Here is a 20,590-nt window from a genome sequence, read left to right on the forward strand (position 1 = left end):
AATGCTTCAAGAATCTCCTAACTACCAGTTATTCTTCCAGAGAAGATCAGCCTGGTCACTGTCAGGTCACAAATGTTCCAACACACACTTCTTTGGCAGCAGATGCTACCCAAAGGTCTGAAAGAGTAGCTCAGTTCCCAGGCTTCCAGGGACTGCCTCTGTCCCGTTTTGAGATATTCCACCACACACTATGATCAAATCCCACCCAAAAGACTTGCAGCTTTCCCCAAAAAGCTGTGGAATTTAAATTCTGTCTCTGCCATACCTTTGGGGGGGAGAGGTTGGTGATAATGTTCTTTTCTCCCTCACCCATTTTCTAGTCTTCTAAACTCACTCAGAACTTTTTTCTCCTGATTGGTTACTGCTGCAAAAGGATCAAGCAAACTCATAACAACGTCCAATTCAAAATATTTTTCATGGCCCATGAAAATTTAAAAAAAAAAAAAAAAGAGAGAAGCAGAAATTTTCAAGAAGAGAATATTCAACAGGAGGGTATTTGGAGGTTCTCAGTCTGTCCTGAATGTTAATTAGCTCTCTAACAGCATATTTTAGAGTTAGGTGGTCTTCAAGAAAGGTTAAATAATGCAAAGTCCAAATGGGGCGTCCGCAAATTATCATTGTTGGGTATCTTTGAAAACAATATCCAGCATATTTGGAGAACTAATGCAACTTTTGAGCAATGAATAGTAATTAATCTAGTTTTGCCTCTTTGATGCGCTGCTGTTTATTCGGTCTCTCAAGCACTCCTCACTGCACTTTTTGACTGCAGGTCAAAGAACTCATGGGCTCAAAGTGAGTTCCCCTTTCACACAATTCATCAGATGCACATACACTGTGCACAGAGGGGCTCAAAGAACCGGCTCAGGTACACACAGATCCACCGTGGTCACAAACTGGCCAAGACAGCAACCATGGACCACTCCACAGCTGTGCTGGGCTCTGAGCTTTGCAGATGCAAAGGATACACAAACCCCCTCCAAGCTCACAGAGTAACCCAGGAGCGTGTCCATTTGCAGAACGGCACACATCCTTTCCTCCCAGGTGTGTTGCCAGCTCCACCACAGCCCAGCGTGATGAGCACACCCCAGAGCAGCCCGTCCCATCTCCCTACACGTGCTGTTGCTCACACACAGAGCTTCTTCCTCGCTGGGTCTGAACACACAGCTCGGGAGCTCCTGACGCACACAGCCTTTGTCCCTCCGTCACAGCATTCACTCATTAGCTGTAAATAAGCTAAGTGCAGCTCGTAACATTGTTTCCCCCACAACGCTTTCGAGCTCGAGTTTTATTTGAATGGCTTTTTACCAGCGGCTCCCGAATTAAGCAAGGAAGCAGGCCCAGCACATTCAAGGTCACTGTTTGCATATCTAATTACACTGAGGGTTATAACTGTTGTGGTTTTCCACCTTGCGGGGGCAGGAAGCTAGAGGTCTTCTGGGTAATCAAATGCACATGTAGAAACAATAAAATACACCCATAAAATGATGAGTGCCAAGCTCATTAATGCAGGCTGCCTTGCCAGAAATGGCAGCTAGCTCTAAGTGTTCTTAGACACCTTTTGCCTCTTGATTTTTTTGTTTCTTTTTGGTAGTTTTGCTTTGCTTTTGGGTGGGCTTTTTTAAGCGCTCCAGGCGTGCAAATAATCAGTATTCCTAGAAGCCACCACAGCAAAAAGCAGAAAAAAAGACATCTGAAATTATTGTCAGTGTGTGAACTGTTATTTTTATTCTTCACTCATTCCTCAAATATTGTGTTTAACACAACAACAGATGCATAATGAAGGCTACTCTTGGCTGTCATTTCTGCCTAACGCTTGTTAAACAAAAGGCGTTACCAACAGGTTATTCTGAACAACAGGTGTGCAAAACGAAGCAGAGAAAAGCAAAGCATCTTTGCAGGACAGTTTACCCATTTCTCATGTAGCTGCTTTCCCAAAACACCATCTCATTGTTCTTGTAATTTGAAAATACGCTTATAAATTATGATAAATTATTATGATAAAGATATGCTCTCCTTTGAGGTGCTCAGGAGCCTAAGAAAAGAAACAACTGCAAATAAAAGGAGATCGGGGATTGCAAAGCAGGACCATGCTATTTGCTAGGTATTGGTGGGATTTCCGTGTGTCATCAGGTCCTCTTCTACACAACAAAGGACTTGAACACTAAGGTAGCCTTGGGCAGAAAACATTTAACATCCCACTCGTCTCAAGAAGAATTTACTATCTGTGACCTCCCCTCAAAAACGTTCCAAATATGTTACAAAAACCAAAAAACTAGAAAAGGCCTAATTTTTTTTTCTTTCTTGAGGATTGGGCTTTGCTGGTTTATTATTTTTGTTTGTGATCTGAAAGATACAAGGGTTGAACTTGAATGCATACCCAAAGCTCTTCAAAGAGATGAACACAAGTATGTATGAGCTACCCAAGGATGATTTGACTTCCCCATTGCTTAAACTGAACAGATTGTTCTAGAAGGACTCATCACAAGACAAAGGCTGCCCGAATTTCTATTTGCTTTTCCTTTCCTCTCCCAACGTACCCTCTCCTAAAAGAAAAATGGATGCTGAACATAGATTTTAGAAGGCAGGCAAAATACAATTTAGTTTTTCTGGCTATGGTTTTATGCTATTCTAGAAAAATAGTTTTTTAAAAAAACATAACATCTTGAGACAGTTTTTGCCATCAGCAGGATTGTCCTTACAAGAGCCACAATAGGGTGTTCTGGTTCTAAATACCTGAAGAATACCAAACTATAGCCACTCAGCCTAGGTTATTTTAATATAAGGGGTTTTTTTCTTCCCTCCAACTTTTTCACTTCAGCAACTGTACACTTTGAAACTAGATTTAAGCATAATTGTTTCCCATCGTCCCAAACAAATGGGAAAAATTAATTATACCAGAAGATTATACAATGACAGGTAACTTTTAATGTTTTAACTGTCACGATTTAAGTCAACAACATTAATTATTTCAGTCTCAGTGCAACTTGGCAAGAAAAATCAGTATGTGGCAAAATCAGAACCTTCTAGATATTTAGTATATGCACTAGAGAAGCCATTACTAATTAAAACATTTAATTACTTTCCTGTATTAGCTTCAATGCTGAGCAGTGAATACTCAGGTGAGGATTTTAGGGGTTTACCTTGTTTCATGCTTTTTTTTTTTTAACTCTTTAATATTTTGGCTCTAAGTTGTTCAGGATGGGTTTTTTTCCCAGACTCCTAAGTGCACAGATATCTCTGATTGCCAGCAGAACTGCATTGTCTAAGCAGCAATGAAAATGTCACCCACAGTTCATAACATCCATTTAGAAAATCTGTCCAGTACACACAATGTATTTATATTCTAGAGAGAAAAGTACAACTACTACTTTAAGTTCACCACCTGAGCTTTGCTGACCCAAAAACACACCAAAAAGCAAACCCCTGGCCATTCTTTGTGTCAGGCACCACAAAGGATCTGATCTCTGCCTCAGTTGATGCACTCTCAAGTAAAAAAACATTTGGAAATTATCCCTGATTTAATAGTACTTCATATACATATTGAGTTCCAAACCAGTTTTTTAGTTTGACCCAAAAGAAATCACATTGCTTTCCTCTGTTTCTGGGCACTTTCTCTCAAAGAAAGCAAAGAATGGGTTCACACAGGGACTCAAACACCGTTTGCAGACAGGAGGAGCAAAGGAGTAGTGATGCAGAGAGCAAACTTAAGCTTAGGATGCTTTGTGTAATGGGAGGTGATGATCAACCTAATTGAGAGCTTCACTGCAATTTCATGCATATGCAAATCTATCTGCCAGCTAGCACAGAAATCTACAGCACTGAATGCAAGTTGAGCTGAGAAAACCCTCTGCCAGCCAGTAACTAGTTAGTCATGTGCCATTCTGAGCACACAGGACACACACAGTGCCCAGTCACCAGCAAATAAATGAACAGTCACTCTAATATAGAAGCAGGTGTGTTTTAAAGAGATGTGAGAGAATGTACATGCAAAAATTAATTATGGGTTCTGGGCTTCTTTAAGGTCAACCTTGGCAGAATATTTTTCTAGACGACAGTTTGATTTTTGGAGCCTCTCATTTACTGAAACTTTAGACTTACAAGAGAGATGTCAGAGAAACACATAGTAATAGATTCATAAAAGCCTTCTTCACATGCCTGAAATCACAGCTTTTAAATGGCTCAGGAGCCAGAGGATTATAAAAGAGAATGCAGGCAGCACTCTTTAGGTGTGGTAGCCCCATTCAGCAAACACTGAGGAGGCTTTCCAAGCTTTTACACCCCTGCCTCAGCCTCCAGTCACACACTGGAGACTTTCTGTGCTGTGGAAACCCGTACAGGGCTGGTAAAGGAAGAACCATAAACAAGCGCTTCCCAGTGTGTTACTGCAGTTATCCAGCCAACAATGTTTTGAGAGCTTGGAGCACTCTTTATTAATAACCTACCTGCTGGGTTAATATCACCACCACACTGATAACTTATCTGTTTAACTTCACTGCTTTAGCTGGTACTACACAAACCTCTGCCCCTTCTTCACTCTGTATTCCTCCTCATCTTTCCATCTCCTGTTTTTTCTAACAATCAGAGAAAACGTGCACTTGGCAGGCCCTTGACTCACAGGTCAGGATGATGAAAAACAAACGAGAGTGCATCTCATCAGAGAGCCAAGTATGCTTGAGTACTCTGTGAATGAACACTTACACAGCAAGGTTTTATTACTCTTTTTTTTAAATACTCAGCATTTCAAACATTGTATTACACAGAAATCAGCAAGACTTCCACCTACAAAGAATTAAAACCAAAATACGAATTAGCATAGAAAGAAAAAAAAAAATCTCTAAAAGCAAGACAGATTGTCTCATGTAACTGCCTGGAAGAGCTCAGAAACTGAGTTTCTCAGAAGCCCCATCCTGGTGGCTGGGCTGCAGGGCTCCACATTCTCCAGAACATGGGCTGCAACTCACTGGGCTGGCTCCAAACAAGGTTTCCTTCAAGACCATCCACCACTGATGTCTTTCAGTTGCTTATGACACCTTTCATTCCATGCACTGCACTCTATTTTAAAAGGATGTGTCCCAGCCTTAGAGATAGTTCTGCTTGAGGCTAGCAAAAACAGAGGAATTACTGCGGAGGCTGTCTCGTGTTACACTTCATCAGAAGACTCCAGCAGGATCCCTATTATTTATTGTTTGCATTGCCCTAGTACCTAGCAACCTCCACCATGTAGCATGTGGGTTTTTTGCTTAGGCACTGCACACACACACAAAAGGGCAATCTGACAGTAAAATTGTTTAAAAGGCCAGCTGTGCTCAAAGCAGATTACAGAACATCACCATCACTGCAGGCCTGAAAGAGCTGGTGCCTTTCAATAGGTGCCAATGTCCACCCAATTATTCAAAATAGGGAATCATAGCTATGTGCACCATACCTTCTGCAGAGTTCATATTTCTTAAAACTCCCAACAAGTCTCCTCTTGTGCATGCATTTGTATTACACACTGGGTTAAGGAAAAATTTTCCAGTCTAGAAACAGGGCATGCATTAAGCATTGAAGTTTGCTCTTCAGGATTTATTTCCTCACCAGAGCTTACAAGCAATTCAAAAAGCATTTGGTTGTCAAGCTGCTCACAATACAGAATTGCTCCACTGGTTATTTTATGGTAATTGCATAGCAGAGATCTGGCGCCTTTATTAAAAGGCCACTCCTGTTTCATGAGTAACAGAAACTGCTTGCTGCACACAAAACTGCAAATCCACTCCCTGGCTGGAGCTGTGAATGCTTAGAAAGACTTTTTTTCTTGAAAGGTAAACATTTCCTATTTCATGAGAAAAATAAAAGCTAACAAATAAGAGGAAACATCAAGATAAATAAAGGTGAGAAGTAAAAAAATCCACACCTCCCATCCATCAAAGCCAAAGGCAGCAGCACAGTAACACTGCCAGGATACTCTGAATTCAAAGACTTGAACTGGTGGCCACTTGAAAACCAACTGACTCCAGCTCCTGCTTCTGTTTCATCACACAGAAGTAGCCAGCCAGTAATAGCCTGGCTATGCATTATTGCAGCAGGAGTGTCCCTCTCCATAAATTAACCATAGACACATCAATAGCTCAGCATTTCATAAGCCAAAGCAGTTTCAGCAACGAAATTCCTCATGCAGGAGGAAAAAGAAAAAAAAAATAAAAGATAAAAACAAAACCAACACAAATCCTGGCAACTGGCAATAAGGAAAAGCAGTTTCCTTCCACTTCAAGTGTGGACAGACTTCAACACAAAGTAAACAACTGCTCTAGCTTCTCATTACTGCTTTTCCTAATCCGATACACAACTGCTCTCCCAAGAGTCCAGAGGAGTTCAGAAACATACACACACTAAAAAAACAAAAAAGCCAAAAACTAAAACCAAACAAAAAAAAACAAAACAGAAAAATGCTGAAGGAAAAAGAAGAATGAAGACAGATACATACACAACAATAAGAAAAATTAAGACATTGTCATTTCTTTGCTACTTCACCAACCAGAAGTGTAAGAGTTTGGAGGAGAGACAATGGTATTTATTCTCTACCTGTGCTCAGGGGGCACCAAAATAAAGATTTTTTATATATAAAAGTCCTTATTATCAGTCACCAGGACCGTTCTGCATATTATTTTTGTTCCCCTTGCCCAACTTCTTTGGGAGCAGACAGCTGCCAACAAATTACCCATCAAAACCAAGGGCTTCCTTGACCATCTCAAGAAAAGGATGAAGCATTAAATGCAAACAGCCACAGTCACACTCCTAGAATTGGTTATTTCTGGTCAAGTCTCACCTAAAGACTTTCAAAGCTGCTACAGAGAGCAAGTGAATTCAGGTCTCATTCCAAGTCAGCTAGGGACAGTCCAGCACATCTTCCATAGCCATGTGTGAAAAGCAGAGAGACGGGATACAGCTGCTACTTAAGGAGTAGACCTGAGGTCAGAGAAGCAGTTTCCATTGCAGATACTCCTGGTTAACTAACTGCTGTCAATCTGCTCCCTGTCAGCTGCTATAGAATATACATATTTCTCATATCAGCTTCTTGTGTTAAAGTTGTAGTTTCAGAGTAATTTTCAAGGAGTTTTATTACTGCTCTTTGGTTTAAAAGTGGTTCAGATGCACTTTAAATTGCATTTAAAATGCTTGAACCCTGCACATATACCAGTTTCTATTGATCCAGGTGTAGGCCCTCACGGAATCTGACAACAGCTCAAATCCAGCAAACTGACTTCAAAACCAAAATCTCACAGGCAAAGCCATACACAAATGTTGATGCAACTGTTCAGAGTGATTTTGTGTCTGGCCCAGTTCCCTAAAGGTGGCATGAATTTTGGCTAATAGCACGTGCCAGGAACACAGGGCCATTCAGAGAACATTAAGCCTGAAGTTTTTTTATTTTCAGTGCAAATGCAGAAGCACAACTGCAACAAATTAAAAGGCAATCTAAAAGGATTAGGGAACACAGAACTTTGTTTCAACAGCAATGAAAAGCAATTACAATATAGCATCTATACTTTTAAACCTCAACTTTCTAAAAATTAACACTTTCACACTGCCTGATGCACCTCCAGTCAATCTGTTCTCAACATCCTATTTTGCATTTTTTTACTTGTTAGATTCAATTGTTCAACCTGGGTTCTTCCCAAAACCAAAGGATTTCTGCTGAATTCAATTTTACATTCAGCAGAATGCTGCTGGCCAGAAACATCTCTACAATGCAGTGTCAGAGTTGCTAACACCAAATGACATTAAACAAACGGCAGCCCTCCACTGCCCAGCAATTAAAATTGATAAGAAGCCTGTGTTCTTCAGGACTCCTTTTCAAGTCTAACAGAAAGCTCTGGAATTGCCAGCCACTGGAGATTTTTATGGCTTTGCTTTTTATGAATGCACAGCCGAGCAGGCGATAAGCGCTTTTGTGCACTTGGCTGGTGTTTGCCCACGATCACACTGCTGATGGGGGTTTGCTGGTGTGAAAGATGCCAACAACACCCCAAGGACAGACTGGGACATTCCAGCACTTGTCAGAGAGGTGCCAATTTGCCCCTAAATCAAACATGCCACAGCAATGCTGATAACAGCTTTAGACATGGTGCCAGAGGAGAGAGCAGTCAGATTGTGTTATTTACCACATCTAGAACAAACAGCCTCCAACTTCCACTGAACTTGTGACTCAGGGGGTAAGAAGGCTAAAAACCTTATTTATGATAGAGCTAGTCCTGGCTAGCATCAGCCAGTCCCTGATGCCACTGCACTCACACACATCCAGGGGTGCTGAAAGCAAAGCGCTCTGAGGCACCACAGCAGTGCCAGGGGCAAACTCCGCAGACTGGCTACCTACAGGTATGGTCACTACATCCTAGAGGCCAGAAACATCCCCAGAGAACTAGATGATGTAAGGATGCACAAGGCACGAGGATGCCTGCTCTAGAAGGTCATGCTATAGCACACAGCAGTGTCTCTCTACCCAGTGAGGTGCAGTCACAGCCTGTGCCAGGCTTTGGTCCCAATGCCAGCCAGGACTGTTGGTGCTCACTTGTGCTAAGGAGCCCTTTGCCAGCACAGGCACAACCCTGCACTGCTGCAGCTGCTGAGATTTTGGGCCAGAACCAGCTCAGAACCACCAGCTGGGGCAAGTGCAGGGTTTGCACATGCATTCCCTCTACCTCCATGCTCAGCACAGCTTTATCCAGGCTGATCTAGCAGGCACAGCTCAGCTGTAATCCACATCTAGCAGCAGAAATGCATCCTTAAAACTATCTGGATTAGTATCAAATTTGGTAGAGATATGAAGTGCAGAGGAGGTTACAGCCAGTAAATCTCAGGGTTTCATTCAGGTCCCTGGGATGTTGATGGAGCTCATCTAGTCCACTCATCTGTATAAAATGATACAAGGCAGCCAGAAACACTGATCTGAAGGAGTTGTGAGGAAGAAGTAAATTTACAGGTGGTCCTTCTTCCTGACTGTCTAGGCTATTTTCCTCCATTTCATCCATGAATTCAAACTTATTTCAGCTCATTACTATAAAGCAGTCACTTTACACTTTGGAAAAGAAAGCACACGTTGCCTGGCTTTCCCACGACTATTTATCTTCCTTGCATTGCAATGGCAGTGTTGCTCCTACAAAACATCCTGGTAAAAATGAAATGGTAAAAAACCATTTCAATTCTTCCTTACATTTATCACAAGATATGGAAAAATGAAGAAACTACTTTCAATACCACACCATATCCTAACTATGTAGGAAACCACTTATTCAAAGCTGAGTTCGACTTATAAATGTCTTTTAAAAGACATGCTCTAGAATACTAGTTTTATTTTACCGAGGTAGGTGCTAATCTCAGTGGTGAAGCCAAATTTTATTCTGGTTAATCAATAGCTGCCTATGGGACTCTTTGTCCCAATTGAGTTAATTTCTGCCCTCAGTTCCTGTCCAAAACTTGCACAAGTTTCCCATGGTATTTCACAGCCACTAAAATTCAACAGAACACAAAATCTCTCCTACAGACCAAAAAGTCTGAGACACAGGGAGACTGGAGAGCAGGTAAGAAGAGGCACCATATGCAAAAACCAGTGACAACAAAGTCTGCTTCAAACTGACAGATGTGGTGTTTGAGGGAGATGGAGAGAGACTGCAATTCCAAAGAAAACACAGCACATCACTTAAGCAATCAGACAGGAGCATCATCAGATTGCATTTGTTACAGGGAGGAGGAGGAAACTGAAGATGAAACACATGGCTGTACGTTTTGACCACAGCTTACACTGACTGCTGGCACACGTTGTATAAACAAACTGATTTCCTCAAAGTACTTAGAAACAGTCTGATTACTTACCAAGTCACTTCCAGCAGAATTCCTCAAGAAAAGAATCCCATGGCATTTTGTATATATTATTTCAATAATGTCATAATACAATATTAAATATTGTATACTTAATATTTAATTATTACTACAATATTAATAATATAATAACAAATACAGACCATATACAGGTTTCCTGAAACAAGCACTGTTTCTTTCAAGAGAAAGGCACCTGACAGAAAACTTTCCTTGAAAAAGCAGACAGTCTCAGCAGAGGTTAACAGCTGGTATCAAAACCTGTTTGAATGTTATCTCCACTCTTTCATGTAAGAGGAACAAGCAGGTGGCCCTTTACTCCTACAGATATAAACCGCTGAAAATTTCTATACATTAGGCTCTTCTCATATTAAATCACATTTTCACAGTCAGTTCAATTTCTCTATTTCACTTTACCCTGAGACTTGACGGATGTGTAACGTTTCCTATTAAAGCCACACAACAAAAGAATGCCACAGAAGTCACCAAGAGATAACCTCAGTGCCTGAAAACCAGAGTGCAATAAAGCAATCAGACACCCAAGAAGGGTCAGCATTAACACAGCACACCTACAGCCTTCCACATGCTGCAAAACCTGCAGGATTTCAAAGGTCTGTTTTCTCCCTCACTCTTGTAGCTTTTCTCTCATTTCCGTGGTTTAATTATGCAGTTGCCCAAATAAGACTATGTCACAAAATTAAATAAAATCTACAGAGAGCTGTCTGGAATGAAGAGAACTATGAAGGCATACAATTGGCATGACTGGGCAGCACTCAGATCCCTGTGCCTGGCATACTTTACATGCTGTTGAAACAGGATGCTCAGACAGCTTAGTGCCAGGGTGCTGGATGACCTGCTGACACAGAAAACATCAAGTGAGCAGGTTCATTGTGTGTGTAGTGCTGAGATAACCAATTATCAACACTTTCTGGGTCACAGCCAAGATAACAGCATACAATCACATGAAGTTTACTCACACTACAATAAAGCAATACATGTTTAGTTATTTACTCATTGTCAGGTTTGACCACATTGTAATGTCTTCTAAGACAGGGGTGAAAAACAAATAGCCTCTACTAGATCTATTTAGGATGAATATTAGGGGGGGGAAAACTGGACCTTATTTGCTGAAGTTTGCAAAGATCAGATAAAGCCATTGCACAGAATACAAACACCACTGATTGTTAACAGGGTCAGCAGAGGACATTCTCTACTTATAGAAGCCACAGGATGGAGGATCTTTGCTCTTGTCTCTTCCCCTATCTCCACTGCCCTGCACAAATAATTGGGCACAGGCATTTGAAGGGTGTAAGAATGAGATTAGCAGCAGAAACCATTTCCTGCATTCATTCTCCTTTGCTCTACTTGTCAACATCCGTGCAAGAAATGAGGCACCTTCAGCTGTGCTGCCCTGCAGCTCACTGTGAAGAAGAAGATTCTACCCAATCCCAGCTCATTTTCAGATGACATGGGGAAGGGGATAGCTGCTGCAGGAACAAACACACTCTTGGACAGCAATTCCTTACTCTGCAGGAAGAAAATGCATTCAGTACAAGGACCTCAGCCTTCGTGGTACAAGGGATGAGCAAGAGCTCTGCAATCCTTGCCTCTGCTATTACACCTGGTGTCTTTGGAGAGAATCCGAGGAAATTACCTGCTGGGTGATTTACATTCTGTGCTCAAACCATGACCCGATTTTCTGTACTATCCAAATAATTTAAAAGTGTGCAATATTAGCACTGCAATGAGAAAACACTGTAAAAAATTGAAACAATTTAAAAGTATCCCTGAGGTTTCAGGAATTCATTGTAGGTTTGCAGAGGAAACCAACAACTTCTGAATTTCTACACATCCAGGCCTGCCCAGTCTCCTTGTGTCAGTTCCAGCTGTCTGACAGCGAGCAGCTTACTGCAAGGGTGACCACACACTGCTCTAAACAGAGAGATAAGCTGTGTTCCTGCCCGGTCTAAAACACATAAGGAGGGACAGAGGGAAGACCACTAATTGTCAGAAATCTACAACAAAACTACTGGTGAGATGGTAAAAACCTGCATTAAAATAGAGTGTGATTTGACATATTTACTCAGACATGAGACAGCAGTCACTTGGAAAAAGTTCATACAGAATTAGCACTGTAAGATGCTTAGTGTTAAAGAAAAAACAGCCTTACTATAAATAAAATAATATTAAAATATTTCTACACCTCTGGTGCACAATGCCTTGCAAGTAGTTTTAATTGCCCTAATTATGGAGATGAGTAGATGCAAGTTTTTGTCTTCACTAGTTGGTCCCTACCTTTTACCTCTACAAATTGCTCCCACTAGGAAGCAAACAGCTGTCCACATAGTTAAGTTAAACACATGATAATAACTTCTTAAGAATCAAACCAAATATTACTCCAACAAATGTATTATATTTTCTATTATTGTAAAAGAAAATGTATGCTCTATTTCTGGGGTAAGAGAAAAATAATAGGTAATTATCAAGAGCACAATTTGTTAGGATAAACAAAGATTTTCTACCATTCTATGATCTTAGTTCACTAAAATCAGTATATTTCTCATTTGAAGTAAATACTAGTGTAGTTATATACAAAGCATTTATTTTTTTAAAAACCTCAGCAGATTGCGGAGGGATTTTATAGTTGAGAGTAAGAAAATCAGTTCTCTATTACAAATGGGACAAAACTGTGTTGTCAAATGAGGTCCCATAAGTCCACTGGCATTAGCAAAACATACCTGAGATGTATGTTTCTAGTGAGAGCTTTAACGTGAAATTCAAAGAGTCACATCAATAATTGCAGAAGAAACTTAAAAGGATCCAGAAGCCCTGTCCCAGGTTTATTTTGACTTTGAATGACATTTTTCATAAAATATTGAATCATCACAGTGATTGTGAAGAACAAGGAAAAAAAAAAAATTTAACACTGAACAACCTACAGTATAATTTCTTATTTTTGGGAATTTATTGCTTTTAAAATGATGAAATCCCAAGGCTGCAGACTTGGTGCTTGATGTATTCTTTGTGAAAAGTACCAGACATTTTTTTCTTAAACTCAAAAAGGATGCAGTCAGTTTTGAGCAAATGTGTGCTCATTATCTCACACAACTGGAAGTTCTGACATTAAAGCAGTTCAGAGAAAAAAAGCCTGGCATTTGTCATGGTGGTTGTACTAAGCTTTAGTAAAACACTAACTTCCCCCGTGCCTAGGTTTTATTGTAATGTTTCCAGCAGTCACATTCTCTGTTATAAAACGTGGCTGTTAAATAAGGGACTTCCATTGAGGAAAGGTGAGACAATATTTTTGGGGTTTGTGGAATTTTGTTGTTGTTTTGGGGGCTTTGATTGGGTTTTGGTGGGGTTTTTTTGATATTTTAAACTAGTTACACTACACTTACACACTCAGTCGCACTGTGTGCAACTTCTTACAGCTGCTTAAACACAGAAAACGGCTGTTATTTTAGTATTCTGTACCAGAGAGTACGGAAAAAAAGAAGAAGAGAGTCTATATATCCTCAAAAATTTATCACATCAGACAAGGGAAAAGCTCACACCAAGCATCTCTCTATTTTTCCAGGTATGCACCACCTGGAAGCCAGAGAGAACTCGTCACTGAGAGCAGCTTAAAATTTCCTATTAAAAAAAATAAAACCAAACCAAAAAAAAATTAAAAAAAAAAACCAAATACAAACAAAAAAAACCCCCAAAAAAAACCCACAAAAAACAAACCACAAAAAAACCACACACACACAACAAAAAAAACCCAAAAAAACCAACTACCTAAAAACGTACGGTAAAATTAATATTAAATTTGATTACTACAGCATTGAATGCTCCTACCCATTATAAACAGAGTTATAAAACACTCTCAACATGCATATCTTCCTGGTAGGAGGTAAGAACTCCATACCTCACCTACTCCTGCAGCAGAGCCTGGCAAATGCCTGTGCTCTCCCATTACCATGCCTGGTGCTACAATGGTTCTCCCAGGCCATTATGCCAGATGAAGCATGACTGCAGAGCAGGCTGAGTACCCCACCTAAACACTCCCCAGCCTTGGCATTCTGCTGTAACTCAGCCTCCCCATCAGGCTGATTTGCATCTGGCAGCTCTCCAAGGCATCTGAAACATGTTGGCCCTCTCGTTGGCAGGCAGAAAAACACCTTGCCCCCAACAAGACACTATTTTCCATCTGGAACCGAATGGGCAAGTGTTCACAGCTTTTGTGCTCAGCCACTAACGCACATTAAACAATCTATTAACAGACCAAATTAATGAGGTAGTGCCAAGTTTGAAGTCAGCTTAGCCCTGTGCCTGTGCGTAGCTCCCTGCAGCATATGTTGGCACCGCTGTTTGTAACACATCCAGCACTCAGGCATTTGGAGCTCTGCCTAATTAGTTCCCTGCAATTGAATCTCAACTCTAGCCCTGATTCAGCTGCAATGGAAGTTTTGAAAGAGGCCTATCTACACAGCCTTGCATGTTTTTTCCCTGGCACTTGAGGAGCCAGGGCAAGCAAGTGTGCCAGAATTGCCCAACCAACCATTTGACAGAGACACAGAAATGTGAATGCTGCACTTACCGGTTTTTTTTAAGATCATTCATGTGCAACTTTAAAGGCAGGATAATTCTTTTCCTACCTTTAAAAGCAAACATGAGAGAAGGACTGAAATGTCATACTGGAAGGATGATGGGAAAAGAGAGAAGGCCTATCCTAGGAAAGCCTGCCCAAACTGAAAAAATGCATAACTTCTATGTGTGCATTTCACAGTTCTTTATTTCTCCACTGCACACAACCTGTCTTCACGGAGCACTAGTTTTTGCCAGTTTACAGTCTTCTGCTTCCATTTGTTTTTAGAAAACCTAAACATCAATACAAAGTCTTTTTTTCTCCCCACAAAACTTCCTTGACACAATGAATTTTTTTTCCAAGTAGCCAACCTTATCCCACTGTGCATTTCAGAACAGAAACTGGATTTTCCCAATTATTGCTAGAGGTGTCTTCAAAAGGCATTTAAACTAGAAGTTACCTAGATTTTCACCTTCCTTCCCCTTCAACAATCAATACATTTCCACAATAATTTTCATGCAGCAAACACTGAATGCAACAAATAATGCAAAGATGGTGATTTCATCAAAGTGGCTTCCAGGCATTATCTACAAGTGTTGACATTGACAGGATTTGGTTTCTCATGCTGCTTTTCTTTCTGATGACAGTCAATTACTAAGTAAACATGCATTTGTTTTTAGTCAATTACACAGTTATTTGTATCTGCATTTCTTAACCTAAGAACATCTACTGTCCCACTTGGATAGAGAAATGGGGAGCCCTTCTGATCCGTAACTAGAATGAGACTTGAGCTCTTCATGGCACAAACTTGGACTGCTCTCAGCCACAAGACAGCCAGACAGCCACGAGCGAAAATGCAACAGGTTAAAAATTGGGAAACAGGGCAAGAAGAGGGAGCTCTGTACTGGCCAACCCAAAAAATACTATTTCAATTACACAGTCCCAAAGAAACACTACTTTAGTTCAATATCCTTGATTGTTGTCATCTTATTGCAAAAGTTCCATACCTTCTCAGTGATTCCCCATGTGCAGCTCCTCACAGCACTGACTCCTTCTTCTTCACAGCACAGCCAACAAACTCCAACTCTCTCCCTAACCAGCTAACCCACTCTTTTGGGGCACTCGTCTTCTTATTGGGCACAGCTGTGGCCTATTAAGGGCAGGGCAGTTCCTAATCTTTGGTGATTAGCACAGCTGCAGCTCCTCAGGTGTGAGATTACCTTCTGCACTACCTCTATTTTCTTACATTCTATCCCCACACACAATATTGTGGCTAAGGGGCTGCACTGCAGCATGCAGAGAGTACAGAGCGAACAACAAAACCCTTTAGCCACTTCTCAGTCTCACCTGCCTCCAAAAATCTGCCAAGAGCCCAAACTTCACCATCAGGCTGATCAGCAAACAGGGGTGCCCCTGCAGCAGCCAACTCCTAAACATGAGCAACCTTCTTACGTAGGGCAGGCAAATTGTCTTCCCTCCTCTCTGGGAACACTTAAAGTCAGCTTTCCAATGCCTTTTCCCCTCAGGTAACACTTTACCAAGCACATTGATAGATAGATAGTGTTCAGTTGCAAAGGTGTCTGCTCTGCTGAAAACTCGATCATGATGAGACAAAAAAAGTTAAATCTGGGTCTTCCTGCTATTGACAGCAGGGAATATGACCCTGAGCAAGTAATATTTCTTTCTTTCCACTTCAAAAAGCCATGCTTACCTTGGAGGATTTATGTCTCCTTTATTTTTTTAAACAGAAGTAATAATCTGGACGTCTGATTTCAAGCAACAAAAGTCTCTAAACATACAAATATTCATATCAAAACCACAGCATTTCAGTTTGCAACATTCTGCAGTCTGAAAGAAAAGTCATGTGTGAGCACGTGCACACACTAATTGTTTTATGGATCTTTTTTCTTCCTCAACATTTTACACAACAAGTATGAACCAGAAGGTTTGGAAGTATGTTTGCAGCAAGTTGGAAACATGGCAAAAATGGGATTGTAAATTGGAGTTAGGCTTTTTCTTCACGATGTAATGTACGTAAAGACCACTGCATTGCCTTTAGTAACTGATTACTGTGAGTCCTGATTCAGGCAACTGGAATATTCTATCTACCTTCACTCCCTATCTCTGTGTGCACACACATGCAGCCATGCTGCTCAGTCTGCCTGTTTCCACAGTTTTCCGAACCCCAGCCACTGGCCAGTCCAGGCTTATGTAAACAACTTGGGATTCGAACAAACTCAATGACAATCATTGCTGATTAAACCAAACTTATACAAAGGTAAAGTAAATTGAACCAGGTACAGGCATGCAAAGATAAGACAGATTATCTCACATGGCAACAAAGGAGAGGTGCCACAATGGAACAAACCAATGGTCCATCAGTTTCCAAATTGCTCCCTCTGGTTACAGCCAACACTTCAAAGAACAGAGAGAGTCAACACTGCCAGAAGTCATTATTTCCCACACCAAGAACAAGAGAAATCAGTTCATAACTTCAGTTTCTTCAGGCATATTTTAAGATGTTTATTTTAAAACTAAGAGGGTGAGAAGAACCTTTTCTGTTGAGCACCTAAACCTAAAATAATTCTTTTTAACATCTGACAGCTTCACTTACTCTGGACAGTCATTTCCAACTGTGGGACAGTACCCAAGAGTTTCAGCAGGCCACTATGAGGGCAGAGTTTCTTTTCCCACCTCTCCTCAAAGAGGCTGAAAACTCGATTTGTTCAGGCCGCAGAACATTTCACCTCTCACGGCTGCCCTCTCAAGGTGCACTGCTATGATAAGTGTGATAAGATGCCCTAGCCTGGAAGGTCACTGAGAACAGTGGCACTCAGTCATTCCGCTGCTCTGACAGCCAAGGCAGATTTGGTGGCCCTGGCAGGACATTGCCACCCACACAGCCAGGCCACAGGGCAAGCAAAGCCTGCAAAGTCTGAGTCTCCAAGCAACCACCAACTCTGTTTGCAGAAGCCATGCAGGTAGATCCTCAGACACCAAGAACAATTTACTTGCCCTGGTAAAATCAGATATATGTACACCATATGCTTCATCTACTTACATGAAATTTATTACAAAACCAAACCAAGTCAAGTAGTTGAACTAAGAGGTTCTATCATCTCCACAAGGTAAATTAAGGCAGGTTTTTTGAGTTAATTAATTAATGGTTGATTAGCCATTCTTTCTCCCCACAGAGACCATTTCCTCAGCCTTCAAAAACCAAGTACAAGTGAGGCACAATAATTCGTTCTCTATTCGGCTCACTTTGGTTTAAGCAAGTAAGAAAAAATCTTAGAAAAGACCTGTCTAGAATTAAATTAATTTAATCAGAGACTGGGGTGTCAAATTGCCCTGGAGACTGAAAATATCAACAAGAGAGAATGCACATTTTGCATAGTGGAAAACAGGTATTTCTGACACCTTATAAAAGAAATAATTCAGATGAAAACAGGTCATGGCCTGACCTGTGCAAGACAGCCAGATTCCATCCTTTAAGTCAAGGGTACACAAGGGCCTTACTCACCAGAACAAGCAGCAATCAAAATGATATGAAACAAACAAAACAACCTAGAATCAGTGGATTAAAGCTTGGTGTCCAACTTCCCTTTCCTAAACAATATAACACAAAACCGAGGAAAATCAATCCTGAGTATCAGTTCTTAGCTATTAGTATTCTACATAGCACTGACTAAGATTCCTGAGCAGGAAAAGGGTGTGACAGGCAATCAGTAGATGTAGCTCTTATCGCTTGATAAACAGTGTTTTAACAAGCAGCCAGAGATACAGGTCCAGAGTAAGCTACATGGGCTATTCCAGGAGTTGTTTCTAACTGTAATAATTACAGCACATAATTAAGAACACAGCCACACACTCCACACCACGCAGAAAACAGAAAATTTAGCCTCCAGTGGTTGCTCCCATCACTGGGCTAGATCTCTGCCAGGGCTCTCTACTCAGCTTAGGGCTTTATGCCCTGATTTAACACCACTCCCGTTTCCTCTCCTTCCCCTCTAAACATTTAGGACAGCAACAGAGACCTCCCAGGCAGCTGAAAGCCCCTGGAGTAGAGCAGCAGGCAGACTGCAGGGGGAGTCAAAAAGACAACAGGCACAATGAGTTCAGTTCCTTAAGCTCGTTTGGGCAGGAGAGACTAACACCAGGGTCCTTGCACTCCCCAAGGTAAAAGCAGGCTTAGCATTCTGTGAATGACTGTTTGCATGCCGACAATAGAACAATCAAGTACTTCCTCCAGCGGGAAAGGAGCACATGCACACCTCTGTGTGTGCCTGATGACTCCAAGCCCTTTCCAGCTCTGCACCTCATCCCTTGTATCCAGCTGCCTGCACAGAGCAGGTCCTGTGCCTCCTCCCGAGGAGACACTGGTGCCCAGCAGCTTCTCTGAATCAGACCAATCTGCCTCAGCAGTTCATTTTAGCAACAATTCATCTGCCAGTACTCAGCACGTGGATGGCAGGGATTGTACTCAGAGCATTCCTTGGTACAGCAGAAAGTTGCTTTGGGAGCTCAGAAAGAGCTGGAGAAGTATGGACCAAAGACCAGTACCTTACACCACGATTTAATGGGCACAAAAATCTTATGTACTATAAGAGAAGAAAAAAAAAAAAAAAGAAAAAAAAAAGCTGGGCTGAGAAGAGTAAAGCCTCAATTCCCTCTGCTGGTGGGAATCAGAGTTAGGTTGCTTAAATTGTACTTGCAGATCGCCTTGTGAGAAACATACAAGGGTGTCAGTACCCTCTTCTGTCTCTTCAGTACCCTAAGGAATTTAAACAATGCTTGGTAAGAGGCTTGAGAATATTTACTGCCGCTGTCATTCGTCATTGCATCAGAAGAGTTCTGGAAAGAAGGGAAATGCTGGGGCTAATGCTTACACCATGGGTGTGTGTTGAGGGGGAAACACGTAATGACTTACACAAATTACAGAATCTTAATTCTTGCGCAAACAGGATTAATCCACGCTGCAAATACTTGCAAAAAAAAAAAAATCAGTTAAAAGTCAGGCTAGAACTTTAAGTAGTGAAAGGACTAAAAGCTTGGTTTTTGTTTTTCAGAGTTTTCCTAGACTTGCTGTTAAAATTTAGAGAAGATTAGTTAAGATATTGAAACAGTGTGCTGCACCATCCAAACATAATTTGAGACACCTGGAAGGTCAGAAACCATACAAGATAGCTACCTAAAACCCTAAAATTCCTGTTTGAGGGGGTGGGGGGCTCCAATTCCCAAAACTGTTTTACATTGTTCAACGAGAGCTATTAGGCACTTCATCATTACAGTCATTACTCATTTTCTCATCTCATGGCATTATCATAAGGCCAAAGAGAACGGAGCCCACAATTATCTCAGCAGTTGTACCCAGTCATCTCCCAATTACATACACTCAGATGACAGCTGTTTCCCCTGCACTAAAATAAAGTTGGTACCACTTAACCTGTTGACCTAAACACTCCAGAATCCTCAAGTGTGGAACAGAAGCACAAAATCCTGCACTAACTTTAGATAACAGTTATTTAGAAATAGAACTTAAAATCAGAATACAGTAACAAAGTCATAAAAACTGACTTTGGTGTGATTTGTCTTAGGATTTTGACCACAAAACATCTTTAGCTATTAGAATAAGCATGTATACGTGTAATGGATATACACACACACACACATATATGTTTGTGCATGAATACAAAAAACACACACCACATTCCTACCTGACCTTCTCACCTACATTTAACACACGCCAAATGCCCAAGGGCCACACAAGCCTTCAGCAACACCTCGATGGAAAAGCTGATACCTCACAGAGACACCTGTTGGGATGCTCGTGCTGCACAGACCTGCTGGCTAGAGTTTGACACTGCACTCTACAGACAGTACTACAGAAAAAGCAACTTTCAACCTACCTGCGGCTCAGCAGCACCCTCCGACCACCACCTCCTCCCCATCCTAATGGACAGCACAAGGAGGTAGAGCCGGAGCAATAAAAGAGGCAAGGAAAACGAGCATCACCTGTTTCTCATCCTCCTCTGACAAGACTGCACCACTGATAATTGATAGCACCTGTTCAATAGCACCTGTTTCATTAGAAACTGCCGCTAAGCAGTGAGCATCGGCATCACACAGGTGTCACTGCTTGAAATCAGGAGCCATGCGTCAAAAAGC

At 41.3% G+C, this 20,590-nt stretch overlaps 1 protein-coding gene across 1 annotated transcript in view; it reads right to left on the reverse strand.

Annotated features, from left to right (window-relative positions):
* Nucleotides 1-20,590, reverse strand: part of KCNQ1 (potassium voltage-gated channel subfamily Q member 1) — a 329,070-nt gene that overhangs the window by 307,628 nt on the left and 852 nt on the right. The window lies entirely within an intron of this gene.

The sequence above is a fragment of the Melozone crissalis genome, unplaced genomic scaffold (assembly GCF_028551555.1).
Source record: "Melozone crissalis strain CALT ecotype California unplaced genomic scaffold, PUWL_Pcris_2 ptg000018l_1, whole genome shotgun sequence".
NCBI lineage: Eukaryota > Metazoa > Chordata > Aves > Passeriformes > Passerellidae > Melozone > Melozone crissalis.